Here is an 18,516-nt window from a genome sequence, read left to right as displayed (position 1 = left end):
TGCTTTTTCTACAGTACTTTCTATATATCTGTATAACTTACATATAACTTATATGACCAATGAACGTACACAACACACACATGAAGATAGGAGTCCTGATCCGTCAGTTTCTATTGAAGCACTGTAGCGTCACGTCTGCAGCGGGGCGCTATACTGGCTGTTAAAGCTCACAGGCCTGAATTAAAGGCCCACATAAAGGAATGACGAATGACGAAGGCTCAGTGCAGTCCCATGCAGGTATAGGCCCAGGGCTCGAGTCCTAAATAAAAAAGTGGGGTGAAGGTTTCGAACCGATGAGGAATTGACGTCACAGAAAGTTAACATGAGTCCTGTAGCTGCACACTTCACGCGTGTAAAGAAAAGGTTATTTTTTTTTTTAATTCCTTAAAAACACAGTGGGACAGCGTCAGTGGTCGAAGTGTACGAAAAGAAGTAGTGGAACTATGTTCCCTACTGGCCTGCAACACTGGCCACAGACACCATCGCCGCGCCCCCTCCCAGGCACAATAAATCCCCAAAACGCATGTGCCTGCTCTTTAAGGAAACGTCCTGTGCAGTGCACGGAAAGTGCAAGTTTCAACTTGTTCCTAGACTTTTATTTTAAAACAAAACCGTTCCGGAACGGTTTCTTTTAAAAAAAAAAAAAGTATAGGAACTGTAAAACTTAATTAAAAGAAGTAGAGGAGCACCACTCCCGACCGTTCCCACCCACTTCGACCACTGGACAGCATTCACCCTCTCAAAAAAGTGGGCGGATGCCGTCCACCCACGTGATCCCTTGACTTGAGCCCTGCATATAGGCCCGCTTGCTGGGTTTTAATGTATGCCACCCGATAAAAGCTCGGAAACAAAGCCAGAGGCTTACGCACATTGAGGGCCTGAACGAGGTCACTGATGCCAATACCAGAAGGTAAAACTCCTGTCCAGCAATGTATGGCAATGAGTACCCAAGACAATCAGCACGGCATCTTGGGTACTTATTTTTTCAAGTCTGGTGGGGGCATACCGGGCATCAGGGATTTTACGCTCTTCTTCGGGTCTCTGGGGAAGAGCACGGAGTCTCCGGGTTTCCCACAGTCACTTTGCTGTCCTTCCCTGAGCCGGCATCACCGGACTGAGACCCCGCGTGCCCGCCACTACTAATCAGCTGCCCTTCATCCGCAGTCTCTTGCTGGGCACTCGTTGCAGACGTTGTGGAGTGCGGTGCTGCCCCTATCTGTGTGTGTGCGCCTGTCATGGCGTGGTGCTGGCCCTGCCCCTGCTGTTGCTGAGCTCACAGCTGAGGCACAGCGCAGAGGCACTGGAGACATCCATCCATCATCCGCCCCCACCTCCCTCGGAGTCAGCCCTCTTTTCGGCAGGACATCTGCGGCTGCTGCTTGCCGCATGTGTGTGTGCCGTGTGAGCCAGCACCAGGAGCCTCTAATTAATGTAACCAGCGCTGGTGATTGGGCCGGCTCTCCCGGATCTGAGCTTCGACACCAGATGTGTAGACGGATCTCGAGATCCTGCCCGATTCAGCTGGCCCAAACCCAAGCTCTGCGCTGGGGGGAAAAAAAAAGAAAGCGCCAGCGACGGCATGGAGTAGGGTGGGTGGAGCAGCACATTGCTACCATGACCAGACCCTCCAATCAGAATGTAGTGCACAAAATTGCTAATGATGGGCCATCAGCCACTGAATGCTTTTGTGCCTGCATTCTGATGGGAGGGAAGGTGCAGTGGGGTGTGGGTAGCTGACGTGCATTGTAGTCAGCTTTGCCTCTCTGCAGGTATGCATGTGTCATCTTTAACATAAGACTTAACACTCTGTGACTCACTTTGATACAGGTCACAGCTTCAGGAAAAGCAATCTGTAACTTCATCTGGTGATCCCTGCAATAGGTCACCAGAGAAAGTTACAGTCCTCAGCCACAACCCGGTGTATTTATTTATTAATGCAATGTGTGTCGGATACATGGACCTGGATTATTTATTTATTTGTGCAATGTTTGTCAGATACCGGCATCCGACAAACATTGCATAAATATATAAAATATACAGGTATCCAACAAACTTTGCATGAATAAATGAATAGCCCTATTAACATTGAAACTATCCCACACGATGCAGCCACCCAACTGCTTTCAGAGGGGAGCTGCAGGAGCTGTGCCTGGTGTGGTTCAAGTAAAAGAAAACGTTGCTTATGGCACCAGAAATCAGCATGTTTGAAGAATGAGGTTGCAGGACAATACCTAGTTTTAAACCACGATTTCCCCACAGATGATCTGTTCTTTCACCATTTGCTAGAATCATTGCTCTTCTTTACGATTCTTGCACAGTCCTCCTCTGCATGAGCTCAGAACGCAGCGCAGACTAACATTGCTGTTTCTGGTTTAGGTGCACAGATGGCTGGTACGGTTTGCTCCCGTGTACATGTGCCTATCATCCTGTGTACATGTACTGAGCAGGGTCGGACTGGGCCATACATTTGTCTTAGGCACCAATGAAAAAGTAGCCCACAGTTGTAAATGGCAATTAATTCCTTTTCAAACCCTGTTTGAATAGCAAACCAAGGGGGAGTTTGTTTTATAAAATGGGATGTAAATTGTGCATTTTACAGAATATTTACTCAGCAACACTGGTCAAAACTATTATCCACATAGTGAAGTAACTCATCACCAGTGCCATGGAAGTGGTTTAAAGTGGAATTGATGTATAGTTTGGCAAAGAAGCAGCATGAACGAAATTGCGCCATTTTAAACTATTAATTTGGACATTTCCCTTGATCGGAGGTCAACTGCCAGCTCCGCCCCACTAAACCCCACCTCCTCGGGCACCGCCCCCTGCCCAAACTCCACCCCCACCACAGCCCTTGTGGGATCCCCCACACATTTTATTCCATTTCCACCACAAGCAAGCCGATTTCCAAAAACTCAAAATAATCCTTAAACCTTTTACTGCAATCATTTATATATTTTTGTATTTGAACACTGGTTGCATGTAACGTAGTTGGCTTGTTTCTAATGACAAGTACAATAACTGCATTTAATTTACCTTTTTGACATGTGGGTGGGGCATGTGGGTGGAGTCTCGTGTAGCTATGGGCGGGCCATACATCTCAGGGTTTTTGATTTTCAAATGTAGACAGGTGTGAGTGGGGGGCATTCTGTGTGCCATAAAAGAAAAAGAGGAGAGGCCAGTGAGAGGGTACACGCGGGTGGACAGAGTCCACCCTCTTTTTTCAGAGGGTGGACCCAGTCCCCTCTAGCTAAAATGAGAAACATTGAATATCCTCTTAGAATTTATGAATTAAAGCCGACCTCAGGGATCGAAAGCAGTCATAAGGTTTGCCACCGGACACTTCTCCACTGCACGATGTAACCTGATGAGCAACAAAAAACAACTAAAGGTGAAATGTCCCATTTCTATAATGCAAGCTCCAGGGAAAACATGTGTATTGGTTCTTAGAGTTTGAAACATGCACACCTTTTAACATTTACAAAAACACTATTAGAATAAAATATCTTCTCTTGGTTTTGGGTGTGTGTTGATTTGATAAAAGGCAAATGCCATTCGTCCTGTGCACGGTGGTTAAAAAGCCAATTTAATGAAAGGTGCATATTTCACCTTGATATGCTAATTCCTGACGACGCCACATGCCATTGCGTTTGTTGATGAGTCCCCCCACTTTCATTTTTAGGGCTTGACACTTGGGAGGCAGGAGGGGTCAAGCGGATGTTTTCCTGCCGGCAAGGCAGGACAAACCCGATACTATACAGATCTTCAGGTCACTGCATGCATTAATGAAAGTACTGTGTGCATTAATCCCAGACCCCACTACGCACACGACATAATAATATAAGGAGGCAGCCAGTGTTTCACTCTTGTGCTACCTTGCATAACATCATGACATCCCTCCCATATGGTGGCTGGCATACGCCCAGTTGTAATATTTTCCCCATCGCTCCCTTTTTGTCTGCACTTACTCGGCTATGGATGGTCTGCTTGTTGGCTGTGATTTCTGCCAGGAGCCTTCTCAGCTCTTGTATGTTGACTTTGGCGTTTCTTATCGGTACTACATGCTCAAGTGCTATTTTACTACCACTTGTAGTCTTTCAAATACTTCCTAAAGAGTTGCTTTCATGCTCTCTCTGGCCTGTAGTCCTTTGTGCAATACTTTCCAATCAGATACCGAGAAAGCCTTCTTACAACGTGCCGCTAAAGGGTCAATGTTTTGCTTGGTGACGTATCAGTGGGGAGCTTGGCAGGCTTTCATGCCTCTTGGGTGGTGTTACCCCTGTTCAGCATAGCACTGCAGGCCCACTTTTCATAATAGGCACTGTGGTCCAGTCCTATTCAGCCAGCAGTAGGGTGACCAGATTTAAAAAGTCGAAAACCGGGACAGGGCAACTAACATAAAAGTAGGACTAACTCTTGAAAGTGGCTGTCAAGGCAGTACACATCAGTAGTGTTGGGAGGAGAAGGGGGTTTTAAGTGTTACTGTTCAAAGAAACACATATTATAATTAATATATCATAAACTAGCACTATCTAAAGTTGTAAAATGCAGCATTTCTTCTGTGTGAGCTGTGCCTGCCAGCTATGAAGACCTACTAGAAAAAACCGGGGCCACTGCTGTTTCCAATGGGAACATAATCTTGACAAAAGGTGCCGAGCAGCAAATACTGGGACAGTCACGGCAAAACCATGACGTCTGGTCACCCCAGCCAGCAGGAATATCCGTTTTTTTACTCGGAGCAACGCTGGAAGCTTCAGACTGCTCTTCATAAGTTTCTTTACCTTTGTTGGCCTTTACCTGTGTCATTGCACTAATCCGTAACAACACACATGCATCAAAGTTGAGATCCCACCCTTAAAAACTGTCGTAACGGTCAGCCACCAAAAACTAGAAATGTGGCATTCCAACCAGACGAGCTTGCTGGTGAAGAAACGAGTATGGTGTTCAACACAAAATTACTGTTTTTCAGAGTATAATGTTGGTAAAATATAGTTTTTTTTTCAGAACCACCTCAGCTCATGAGCACTGCCCTGCGCTGGTCTGGCCATTTGCAAAGAATTGAGCGTTCATTTCAGAGCATCTCGGGAACTGGGTACATTAATGAACTACATTCCTGAATCCACGCATGGTAAGATCTCCTAACTCCTGTTGATCATCAGTGTCCAGCGAGTGGGCTGTGTGCTTGTTGCGAGGGGGGGGGCTAGCTCAGGGGCTACGTGTTTGTCTTGGAAGCACGACAATGCAGTGCAACAGAGGTTTGAATCCCGATCCCGTGCTTAGAAACCAATCTCTGGTATGCAGCGCGTGTTACAAAAGAGCAATTATAATGATAGCCTCGGCGATAATTGCGTAGGTCGTGGAAACCAAAAACAAGTAAGCAGCTGAAGGAATATGGCACTTTCTGAGGCCAGATTGTCATGAATGGGTGTTGATGTGTTATGTGATTGTGCTTTTAGACTGTGCCAATCGGCACCGGGCTCATTTCAGAGCGGTGAAAAGTTGTGATTTATTGCTACCATTTGTCTTGTTTTAATGATATTGTAATTAAATGTAACTTTTGGAAGCTAATTCGTGAGTAAGGCTTTAGGATCAGGTTGTCCCAAAATTGATGGGCAATCGTTAGTTTTGTGCCTGGTGAGCCTGGCAACCATAATATTAGACTGTGACCGTCACCGCAGGAGAGTCCTTCTTCTATCACCATTAATCTCCTGTGGCTCGGCCTGGGCATCTGAACAACGAAGAAAGTAAGCCAAAGGCACGTCCAGATGTGCTGGATCCAGGCCTAGGGCCACAAGCCCTGCCCTTTCTACACTTAGTACTACTCTGTTTCGGGATAGTTCCCGGGTTTTCTCATCGGAGCATACTTCATGAAGGTATCTTTCAATTCCACGAACAAAGTGCTGAAAAACTCGCTAAATAAGCATGCAGCAAACTGAATCATTCTTTGTGTCCCATTTTTCATAAAAGTGAAGTTAGCCTATAAGTTCTATCACTCTAAAAACGAAATCCATGTTGATTAGGCTTACCTTGTCTCCGGCAGTTAGCAGGTGTTTTTGATCTACTGGCCCCACCATGGCAAAAGGCTCATGAATTGTAATGCAGCAGGTGAATAGCTGCTGCAGGATTCCAATCTGTTTGTTCTCTCTCTGATTTTATTGACTGTTGCATTATGTTTTGTTATTAGGAATTTGTCTATGCACCGCTGCCATTTGCACGGTCTCTGGGTACTCTGGCAGATCTGAAAGAGAGTAGGTGGGTTGTGTTAGTTATGAGGAGAGGAGGAGGCAAGATTGCAGTGCTATCTGTTGAGGTTGCATATCTGAATACCCTGAACCTTGCATGCGTATACGCTTTCTGGGTCTGCGGTGTAGGAGGCATTGAGGGCTTAGCGTCCAGGCTCGGTCTGTGCTTATGATGCGGACATGCATTGGCCAGGAGCTCAGCATGTTCATTGTATTTAGACATGTACATTTAGTGTTGTTTGAAAGCTGAAGAGAGGATTTTAAAAAAAAAGCAAAGAACGAGTGGCGGGTTTCCATTTGTGCGCGGTGTGGTGGAAAGAATTGAGGTTTAGTTAAAAGATAAAGGGTGTTCTTGTGGATTTTCTTGGTGCTTTCAAATTATTGGTCTTGCTGTCAGCTGCATTCTGGTGAGAGGTGTTTGGATTTGTGTGGCTGATGTTTGAAAATGCCCTGTGTCTCGGTTCAGATTCTCCAGGGGACAGGGAATGCGTTCTTTAGGGTTTTGACACTGTTGCCTTCTAGTCATTATTACGAATGTAGCCTTACCCATCTTACTCCCTCCAGGACTTCCTAAGGGTTCACAACTCTAATCGTTTCGCAAGTTGGGTTTCAATGATGTTAGGATGGCATATCCACAGTCCTGCTCTCTCTCTCTCTCTCTCTCTCTCTCTCTCTCTTTCTCTCTCTCTTTCTCTCCCTCTCTCCCTCTCTCTCTCGCTCTGTCCTCTCTCTCGTCATTCTCCTCCGGTCCCCCCTATACTCCATCTCTATGCCTTCCTTTTCCCTCTCTTCCTCCACCTTCTCATTCTCTCTCTCTACCTCCCCTCGACCTTCCTTGTCCCCCATCTACTGCTCTGTTCTATCTCACCTCTCCATACATGTCATCTTCTCCCTCTCTCTCTCTCTCACTACTAATCCATCCTCTCTCTCTCCTTCACCCTCCTTTCTCTCTCCTTCCCTCGCTACCACTTCGTCCCACGTATTCTCCAACCTCCCCCACTAAACCTACGTCAGGCAGACTGTACCCGTCAGCCGGGATCCAAGGTTGAGTTCTTCTTTGTTACATCTGGTGAAGTCTTCAGAGGCTTTAAAGCCAAGTGGGCCACAGTGATTGGAGTAGGCTAAGCCTATCTTGATGAACCAATCCTGCACCCCCTACTAGCAATCTCCGGTATGCATGAGGTCATACCCAGAGTGCTTTGCAAAAGGAAAGTTAAAAGGGTGGAAACAGGAACAAGGTGTGCCTCAGCACTAATATGGTGGAACCCTTCTCTCAACAGAAAGTGCTCTGGGCTCACTCTCTTGTGCTGCTAAGTCCCACCCATCATCCTGTCTGTTGTGTTCAAAATGTCTCTATGGTTAATGGTCCTCCCTGTGTGATCCCTATTAAAGTAGCAGGTCTCCCTTGAAGCTGTGGCAAGACCAGACTCTCTGGCTCCTGCAAACCACATTCTCGTACCTCTTGAATGGGGTCCCACTAGCGGGGTGGCCTACTGTAAACAACAGACCCAGACATGACAGTTCACTGCCATCGATACTGAGAGGCATGAGCTGGCTTAGGTTGACACAGTTGCATATGAAAGATTGTTTGTTTCCTGCCTCCTTTGTTTTCCTCTGCAGCCAGGCCCTATGTGGGCCTGTTTGAAGTTCCCCCTGTTTTATGATAATTGCTGCCACCAGATGCAGGGCCTAACAAAAGAGCAGAGCTGATCCATGGAGCCTTTGTCAGTTAATCAGGCTGACCATGGCTACTTCCTAACAATGCCACAACTGGGATAGGGAGGTTTTATCATGGGAGAATCCACCAAATTCATTTTTAACACATTTCTTTGATAGAATTCTGCCCCAAATATATGTGGGGTGTGGGTAAACTAATGTGGGGGTGGTTATGCGGAACAAGCGGGGGGGGTCTCCCACCACATATATTTGCAACCAAATCGACCAAAATAATTTTTTGGGACTGAAAACTGTTTTGATGGATTGTTTTCAACCAAATCACACAGACCGCCACAACTAGGCATAGTTCACATTCTGAGATTTATGTGCCACTAGACTTACTAAGGTATTCAATTATTATAATTTAGATCAGATGTGCAGAAGATCAAAAAGACGCCTCTGCCTGCAGGAACCTTGTGTTGCAGCAGCTGTCAGGGATGCACATGTGGCCTTTGAACCTGCTCTGTGCCACTAAAGAGATGCAAATGAGAGCGCCTCTAGACTGTCTCTGCAAAGGCACATGTACGCACTATCATTTTGGCATGGAACATTTATGGAAGGGGCTCTGATTAGCAGACATCCCATTCAGCAACAGAAATACCCACATAATTTTATGTTAACAAAAATCAAAAAGCTCAAGCTCCCCTGCCCTCTCCAGATGACCATTCTGTCACACCAAGCCAGACGTAAAATATTTTCACAGTCACAACAAGTAAAGGTTTCAAAGTTAGACTTGAGGATGTTGGCACTAATCGTCTTTTTCCTGGGTAATGTCTGAAGCTTGACTTTCATTTGCATATATGATTTTATTTCATGGCAGGCTAGGGTAATGATATACTTGATTATGCTCTCACATCATTGCCACATTTCCTTCTGAGTGTCTTCAATGTGCCAATGATTTGGGCACCTATCATGTTATAAACTGTAAGTCTAGGTGGCCATGGAAGTTCTTCATATAAACTATTTTTGATTCAGTTAATGACTATTTTTTTAATAGATTTTAGGCTTAGGCATTTTTTCATCCACCTTGTCATATGTAGCAACTTCTCTTTCAATTCAGAGATGTGAATAATTATGATAATTATGGGAACAGAGATTCATTTTCATTTCACTACTATGACATGTGACTTGGCTTTCTCACAGATGTTTCTTTTAAGCTTAATGAGCCTGGATTGTGGCGGGGAGGGCTGGTAAGGGCCGCCCTGGCAGCCCAAGCCCTGTTAGGCCCGAGTGAAGCAGGACTTCGGCGAGGGCTCAGGCCTGTTACTGGCTCATACCACAGCAGCTCAGGCTCATTAACAATATTACCATCACATCACTGGGCTTTTGTTCTGTGGTGCTGTTTTTGTAAGGAAATGTAACTGCGCTATCGTGCATTGCCCTATTTCCTTCTTAAAGTAAACTACAAATGAAAATGGTCGGAGTCAGATGTGTTGACAGTAGCCCTTTACTTTTCCTGAGGCTGACCCTGTGTATGAGTGCGAAGAGGAGAGCTGCAGGTAGAGAGGTAAGCACAGGTATGGTGTGGGGAGTCGAGGCTGAGGAGGTGCGGGTGAGGAGGGGAGGGGGAAAGGATAGGCTAGCACGGCCTTGGAATGCACCCATGTATAATAAAGTATCCTGGTTCAACTTACATGGCTCCACAGCTGGTCTGTGTACTAACCAAGAGAGGCCTACACCTCATCATAACAGTACCACAGCATTGGAATGCAGGGCTCAGGGCAACAGCAGGACGATGAGATAGAATCTAGTCTTATACTTACAGATATATCCTACGTTCCGAGCCTCCTGATTGGGTAGCACCACTCTCCCGGGTGCTTATATCAATTTAGTATTAAGGTAATCCTCAACCAGCAAGGTCATTTTTCTCTGAAATTGTGTTTTGTTCTTGCTCACAGTGCCTACTAGCATTGGAAAACCCCTACATTTCTAGAGTTTCAGCTGCATATATATAACTGCTTTGTTGGTTTCTTAATACAATTCCTCATCTATGAGAGCTTCCCATCCAGATAGGACATGGTGACGGCCGCTAGATCCACATTTGAGAATCTACATTGAACTGTTTTATCGGTTAAACAGAGTGCACCATTCCACTATCATGGGTTTTGACAATGGGCCTCATTTCATGTTTGCCGTTCCGGAAACATGGGTGCCCGTAAGCTCACCGGCACCATTATTTCCAGACTGTCAAACTACAGGTCTGCCTGCCGCAGCTGCTGTGCCCGACAGGTATGACCCTGCGAGGTGCAGCGGCCACGGTAGGCAGACTTGTCACGGGAGCACCTGCAACGTTGTTAACGGAGCTGGTACTCCTGTGTCCCCACTCCCATAGAGTTCCATAGGACTGTATGGGAATGGGGATTAACAAATGTACCAGCGCCTGACTTCCTGGCCGCCAGACTTGTAACAGCCCAGTGGCACCAGGAAGTCAGCTGGCAGTAAATTATTACGGGTCCGGCGGCGACCCACCGGTAGCACCGGAGAGTTACCGCCATCCCCTTAATGAGGCCCAATGACTCTCAGATCCTTCACTTTCCATTCTCCTTTTCGTAACAACCCCGGAACTACAGATGCTTGTGCAATGCTGGGGTTTCGTATAGTTGTGGGTCCTTTCATCTTGGTCCTGATGTTGAATTGTGGTGTTTGCGTTTGCCTGCTTTGGTGTGTTCTTTGTCCTTACATGATGCTCTTATTGTAAGTGAAAGCAGGTTGAGTTTCTAGTCATCTAGATCTGATCATGGGAAATTACCTTTTCCTTCCAAGCTTATCCTACCCAATGCGCATGCACAGTTTGCAGAAACTTTGAGCGTTAATTTCATGTCTTGGGCTTGTGGTCAGGATTTACATTTGATTCACCCTGCAACGGGTACTTAAGAATGTCTTGAATGTATGCCACCTTTGAAACCATCACATACCAACCCAGTAACTAAGCTAGCGTTTGCCGCTGTTTTATACTGGATCTTCTGCACCGGTATCTTCGCCTTGATAAGGGTAGGTAATCTCAGTTGAGTATACTTTGTGTGCATGCTCTCATGAGAATAAACACCACCACTGGGTCTGAACATGCAAAGGTAATGCTCTCGACTCTAGTCAGATATCATACTTTTATTTCCTGCATTCATGCGAAGGTGCATTGTGCAACAGTTATCTATGCATAATCAGAGCAAACATTTCAACATGGAAAGTTTTAATGTCTCATCCGTTGCGCTGAGTAGATTACTGCTCAGTACAGCAGGTGTGCACTGACCCACTTTGAAGAACTGAAATCTTGTAAGGGTTTAAAAACATTAGCTTTTTTGAATGATAAAATGATGCAAGCAAAGGATAGTCTGCTAACCAGACCCCTCTTTCCTGAACTCCATGCCAAAAACATAGTGTACACCTGTGCACTGCTGCATCAGTATCCTGTACTGCAGGACCTGCTCTCCGGTGGCACCGAGCAGGTTCAACGGTTGCAGGTGCCATCTTGACAACTGGAGTGGTCGCAAAGTGACCTCCGCAAATCGGCTGCCTTTAAAATCTTCACCTCTGTTTCAAAACTATTTACCTGTGAAGAGTTAACATCCTGCTGGCAGTTTAATCTTTAAAGATAAGACATACCTGAGTTTGGGAATAGTAGATGGTAATTTACATAATTATTAAAGCCACATCTGATCTGTTTCATACACGTGTCATACATATGTCAACACTATGACCCCAACCCAGTCATGGACAGGCTGTTGTGTATTCTCCCTAGCCTGGCTAGGTAGAAGCCAGCAGGTCCATCCAGAGCCAGTGGGCCCTACCTGTCTTTTGATCATTTGTGAGGTCACATAACACCTCTCTCCAGAAGGACATCCCCTCAGAAGGCGTTGTTCTGGGAAACATGTAACATGATTCAAATGACACACCCTAAACAAAAGGATTAGCTCTGGACCAGGGTGTTGCATACCAAATGGCCTTTGATACTATTGGTCTGAAAAAGGGGCATGGCTAATGTAGTCAGAGAGAGCTCAGCATAGATGCGGAAGGATTCTGCCATCTTATTTTTCTCTGTACCTCTCCTTCTTTCTTGTCGCCTTTACTTACTTTAGTGCAAAGCACTTTGGGTATAATGCTAGAAGGCAAGGACTACTTTCCACAAGCATAGGAACTGGACTCCTTAAATGAGGCTTGCTTTTGTACAATCCCCTCTGGACATTTGCCTATATAAGAGGGGCTCTGCACCCCTTCTTTGATTCACATTTGAAACATCCAGGCGGCAAGAAGGAATTCATTTGGACCTCTTTTGGGAGAGTTGAACTTTCCAAAGCCCTCAGTCAATGAGGTGGAGCGCTCCAAGGTAGAGGAAAGCTCTGCTCTCTACCCACTTCCAGTGTGGATCTCCCAGAGGGTCTGCAGTGGGTCTCACAGCATCCTGAGAGGCAGAACAGCCAGGATACCTGTTTTCATTGCATATTCCCATCGAGGCGCCCTTGAGCTTTGATCACTGCATTCGAACAAGAACGATCCACAAGTGCTGCCGTTGGAATTCACTCGATCCTCAAACCACTGTGCTTGCATCATCGAACCAGCTGTATACCGCATCGCTCAGCATTACTTGTCGGACTCACGTACCAACGCCCCATACAAATGACTTTCAACTGCTGCATTGAACTGCCAGGACTTTGCATCCAAGCTCGACTCAAACCCCTGGACCCGTATGCCACTCCTTTACCAAAACCAGAGGTACTCATCATTTCGAACCAATAGTCCAACCGCTCCTTGTGACATTTACCTCCATTGCTTGCAGCCACCTCGAACCACACAGAGCACCCAGTCGATTTGGCACCTGGGATCAACGTGACTCGCTGCCTCTGAATCTAGTTTGGCCTGCAGGCACATCATCTCAAAGCCTGGCTCAACACTGTCGGACCGCCTAAAGTACTTTGTACTGACCCCCTTCCTCAGGTCTACCTCTTGGGACTCTAGATATTGGCTAAATCTCTTTTGCACCTTTTTCCACTAAGAACATGTAATTTTTTAACCTCCTGAACTTCCCTTGCTGGAAGTTGAGTTAAGTGTACAGTTGATTTGTGTAAATAAAGTATATATTTTTATAGAGCCTTGATTAGACATTTGTTAATGTGAGATCATAGCCTCAGGTAGGTGGCACCTTCTTTATTTCAAGTTCCAAGTAGGATCTGCGTGAAATGACATAGTTTAAAAGTCTGACCACCAAAAGTCTGATTTTCTTTTTCTTTTATCCTCATTTGTTCGCATATATGTATGTGGGGGGAGACCCCCGCAGCCCTCCACCTTACGCCTATACATTCTATATTACCTTTAGCCCCCCCCACATATATCTATGCGAACAAATGGGGGTCAGACTTTTGGTGCTCGGACCTTTTAACCTCGGTCATTTTGGCCTAATCCTTCCAAGAACAAGTTGTCAGGTACAGGTTGCAGGATCCGGGATTAGGTGAGTACAATAGGTAATACAGAGACATCCACCGGCACCCTCTCTCTCTCAGGCACTCAGCTCTCAAGTGACATTCAGGGAACACTCAGGTGAGCTTTGAGTTGAAAAGGTCAGAACTAAGGGCTTGCAGGTGGCAGCGATGTCTGCTTTCCATTAACAAGAAAATCAGCCTAGAAAAGCACACAATTACAGCAAAGTTATCTAGCTGCATTTCCTAGGGACGGGCATCTGGGAATGAATAATATTGCAATGGTACCTGTCTAATAAACAACATCAGGGCATGTTTAGCTGTGTCATGCATGTGTAGCATGTGACTAAATCTATGCCCTACTAGCCTTCTGGGGTCATTGCCTGGTATCTATGTCTAAAAACTGCTAGTATAAGATCGACTTTGTGGAAAGCATTCGTTAAGGCTGCCTCCCACAAGGCTGCTCTTCGGCCTCCCCTCCATCTCAGATTTCGGGATGGGGGTTCATCCCCCCAGATTCAACTCACCGTCTTACCTGTACTGGCCCCCAAGCCTGCTCGATCGCAGTCTCTAGCTATCGTCCCTGAAACCTTGACTCACTGTGCGTCGCGCTGCATGGCGCAGTCTTTTGTGCATTTGGGGTTCCAGAGTTGCGGTGTAAAGACTGCGATGGACTCCACGCCAGCCATGGACTCTCCTAGTAAAACAATTCACGTCACTGGTACTCAGTGAAGCAACCTCAGAAGGATGAAACACCGCACCAAGCACACGTATCATGTGACTGGCTCTGTGCCTGGTCTATGGATCATTTTTAGTCAGACGCCTGCCATGAATGTCCCACATTCTAATAGTACAAATATCAATGGGTCTCATTTTTACTAACAATCAAAGAATGAAAAGCAGACACAGGCTTGCTGACATGTCACTTGTTCTGCTATGAAATCTCACAATTGGCCATTTCAACCATATGTATGCTAGCAACTCGAAAAGGGTGAAAGGCTGGGTTGTTCGTACCCAGGTTTCAAGGTGACATTAACAAATTATCTGGCATGCTTTATGCATGCAGTATTTAGGTTCCCCGCATGCAGAAATCTCAGTGACTCCACAGTGTTAGAACTTTATCTCCCCACAAGTGGTAATGCACATGGAGTTTCGAAAATAAGACAAGCAATATTTCTTAAAATGTGCATGCCCCCTTGGGGCACCACAAACAAATCAATGTTCATCCATGTTTGCGGAATGGCGTTGAATTAGGTACAATGGCAGATCCGACAACTTCTGCAACTTGTCCGGTAACAGTATTCCCTTGCTCAGCACTTTCCACTTCTCTCCTCTCCCTTGCACTTTCCCCCTTCCCTCTCCCTGCACGTGCACGTTCTCACTGTCACTGAGCCTAGTAAGATCATTGTTTTATCCCCTCCCTTGCCTCGTCGCGCTCTGCTTCACGTGCGGCTCAGACTGTAACCTATAACACGCAGGCTATGCACTCACTCCATTAGGTGCATTCATCCATTGATATCACTCACTGAAGAGCTTAATGTGCTGCTCTGTATGTATAATATTCACAGATGCTAAGGGCTTGATGTACTCTTGCTTAGGGTGGCCAACTGTCCCGTATTTTGCAGGATCGTCCCATATTTGGGGACTCGGTCCGGCAGTTTGCAGAGTGGCTATGCGGGACACAGGTTGTAATGATTTGCTTTGTTCGCTTGAGTGTGACTCTCGGGAGACAGCAAGTCGGGACAACCTGCGTCCAGCACAGCCACTCTGCAAACGGAAGTGGCCATCTACACACCACGGCGCTGCCGCCTGCTGCCGCCTGCCGTCTTCTTTCTCTGGGCGGCTCTGCAGCCCGGCTCCTTTTTTGAGCCTGCAGGTCGAGCTGCTAACGCTCTGACACCTGTCATCATTCCAATAGCTAATGCTTTGTTCCTGGGGTCGTGATGGTCATGTTTTCAGTTAAATTACGTGACCATCACCTCCCAAGGACAAACCATTTGCATTGCAATAAAGCCAGGTGTTAAGAGCCATTAACAAATTGTTTCAATTACAAATGGGGTGGGCCAAACGTGAATGACGCTGTGCCATCATCTGTGGCAAGCGTCCCGCAAAAGGATCTAAAAAAGTTGGCCACCCTATTCTTGCTATCCCCTTTTCCTACTCATTCCAGCCTATGTTTCCCCACACACACCTCCGGGGGAGTTGTCGGGGAACTGTTGGGACTGGGGGCTAGCTAGTCTTTTGGTTGTAGCTCCTGAGATTCTATCCGGGGCTACAACCAAAAGATCAGGGGCTATAGCCCCCTTAGCCCCCCGCCCCCAGCAACGCCCCTGCACACCTCTCTCACTTTGTGCAGCCTTTGAAATAATGTGTACAATGTTTCTTTTGCTAGGAATCAACTCAAACCAACTCCCCGAACTTTACAGGAGTTATATAGCTCTTCTCTTTAAGAAGACTCGACCACACACTCAAAATCTATGACAGACAGATATCGGTGAACAGGGCCGGCCTAACTTTCGCCGCGCCCAGGACAAGACAATGTGGCCACCCCCTCCCCCGGCGCCACAGCAACCAGGTCCCTGTGGAGGGGGAGAGGGGGGGGGGGAATGTTGTGTTGCTCTGCTAAACAGAGCGCCGCTGCAGAACCACATTAGCCCGCCTGCCACTCCAGCTCAGGGAATAATTCTGGTTAATGGGGCACTGCGCGACAAAGCTTTTACTGCAGTCCTTTTTACAGTACAACACAAATGAATGACAGCCCTTTCATTTCCTCTTTCAAAGGGAACGGAAACGAAATCCTGAATGATAAACGTAGCCAGGTAACGTTTACCCCAAGAAACCCTCTTCCCCATTCCCCGCCAGTGACGGTCAGACAGGCTTTACCAGGTACGCCACGTGTGCTAAGAAAAGAAACCGACCTACGTTTCTATGGCCACGTTCGGCGTAGGGGCAGCTGCTTTCATTGATCAAACCTTTTAAGGTAGCCTAAGTCACCTCCTTCAAGAATAAGGGCCTGATTTACAAAGCGTTGTTCAGTTAGGTTTTCCCCTTGAAAAAGACTTCTTTAAATCAGGCCCTAAGTAGTCTAATATGTTTGCCCGCTGTTGCCAGTTGATTTCCTGACACACACTAGTCGTTTAGGCTGTATTTGTGTTATCACTCTTCTTACTGCATTGTTTTGCTAAAGTGTACATCAGCCATTTCAAATGGCGAGATTTTTTTTATGTTCATACAAAACCTCCATCATGTTAACCAGTGTACCCTACATATAACATGTGTATTTTTTTTGTTTACTCTCGTCCAGACCTTTATCACTACACCCTCCTACACATCACCTGCCACCATCCTGCACTGCCTCCGGGCCACCCCTTGCACTGGGGTCTGAATCTGTACCCATTCACCCCCCCCCTTTTTCTTCCTACATTTATCAGACCTAACCTGTCTGCGGACTTAAAACTAGCACTTGCAAATTGCTGGCTGCACTAGCACTGTTTGTTGCCTTTATTATTTATTTATTTATTTATTATTATTTATCTGTTTCTCCTCTGCTTCGCACTTTCCACTTCTCCCCCGTCCATGCACTTTTCCCCTCCCCCTCTCCCATGCACTTGTGCATTCTCAATGTCACTGGGCCTAGTAAGATCGCTGTTTTGTTCTCCTCTGTTCCCCTCCCTCGCCATGTCGCGCTCTGAAACACTTGTGTACGAGCGCGATAGAAATAAAATATCAATATCAATACCCTGGATATCGTCTTCAGTTGAATGTCTATGCTGCTGGATACTAGGACGTCATTTAGATTAAATGCTATCTGGTTATTGGTTGAGATCCCCAGGGTCAGTTACCTGCCAATCTGGGAGTATCATTTGGAAGTTGTGAGCCTTGATGCATCATGCGTGAGACAGTTTGTAAGGGAATTTCAGAGTAGAACGGTACTTACACAGGTCAATAACGGGTCCTGTGCTGCTACTGCCTGACCCATCACATCTTAGCAGGTATTATTGCGATTAGCACTTAGGGGGAACCCCTGAGGGGCTAAAAGTGTGTTTATAAAAAAGAAAACAGTTTGTGAGGAGCAAGTGGGTAATTTTAAATATGACCACCCTGAAAATGGAAGCAGGGGCTTCGAGAGGAATCTGTCTTCAATGTCCATGGTGTGAGATAATGATATGACATGATGTGATATTTATAAAACGCTTAATATCCAGAGGTTTCTAAGTACATACCTGGGGATGAACCTGTGTTGCTCTGTGTCGTCTTGCTTCCAAAGCGAGCACATTGCCCCTCAGCTATCCTCCCGAGACTGGTGGGTGGGTGTAGACTTGTGTAAGGGTGCAGACATAAGGCTCAGACACAAACGTGGCACAGCTTTGGTTATAAACTGTTATTAACGAGTAAAAGGGTTGGGAAAACAGCCTCTCTGTCCCTAATAGTAAGAGGGGTTTCCCGCCCTCAAAATAAAAGAGTGAAAATGTCAGGTTGTAAACTAAAGAGGCTGTTACTGTCATCTCCCAAAAACCTACTTCTGACCCTAACACTAATAACCTAAACCAAATGTGTTAGGGTGTTCTCTTCCAAAGTGAAGTCGTAATGACAGTTCTTGCCAACAGTAAAGTTCACAATGTCTCTGGTGATCAAAACAACAAAACTAATGCTTCACAATCTATGACTCCAATTATTAGGGGTTAGCTCTTTTTCCCCCCTAAATTCCTTCTGTTCTGACTTTAGAAGCTAACAAGAGAATTGTTCCAGAATGTATTATTCCAAAGCTTAGGGGGCTACCTCCTTCTGCTTTCTTTTCCTTTCTTTATCCCTTGGGTCCCAGACCCTGTATCTTCTTGGATGAACTTCACTGTACTGCTATACTTTCATATGGGTGCGAGTCCCAGACTCGCAGTTCTCTATTATACCAGCTTGGTGTACTCTCCTGCCAAGCATCGGTTTTCTTCTGATCTTTCCCTTTTGCTTTCAGGTTCCCATAACCTCTTATTGTTACATATCTTTGATCCCCGGGTCCGTGCTTAAAAACCTCTGGTTATTTAGCGTGTTATAAATAACATATCACATAATTCTCAAATTCTCATGTGGGTGCAGGTACCAGACTCGCAATGTATGGTCGCAATAGCTTGATTTACTCACCTGCCAAGGCTATGCTT

The 18,516-nt window shown here is 46.1% G+C and overlaps 1 protein-coding gene across 1 annotated transcript in view; it reads right to left on the bottom strand.

The window, feature by feature from the left end:
- Positions 1-18,516, bottom strand: part of SLC2A1 (solute carrier family 2 member 1) — a 1,088,583-nt gene that overhangs the window by 984,269 nt on the left and 85,798 nt on the right. The window lies entirely within an intron of this gene.

This window comes from Ambystoma mexicanum, chromosome 8 (assembly GCF_040938575.1).
Source record: "Ambystoma mexicanum isolate Mex_15411 chromosome 8, UKY_AmexF1_1, whole genome shotgun sequence".
In the NCBI taxonomy this organism is placed as follows: Eukaryota; Metazoa; Chordata; class Amphibia; order Caudata; family Ambystomatidae; genus Ambystoma; species Ambystoma mexicanum.
Note: the sequence above shows the minus strand (reverse complement) of the source record. Positions and strands in the feature narration are given on the sequence as shown.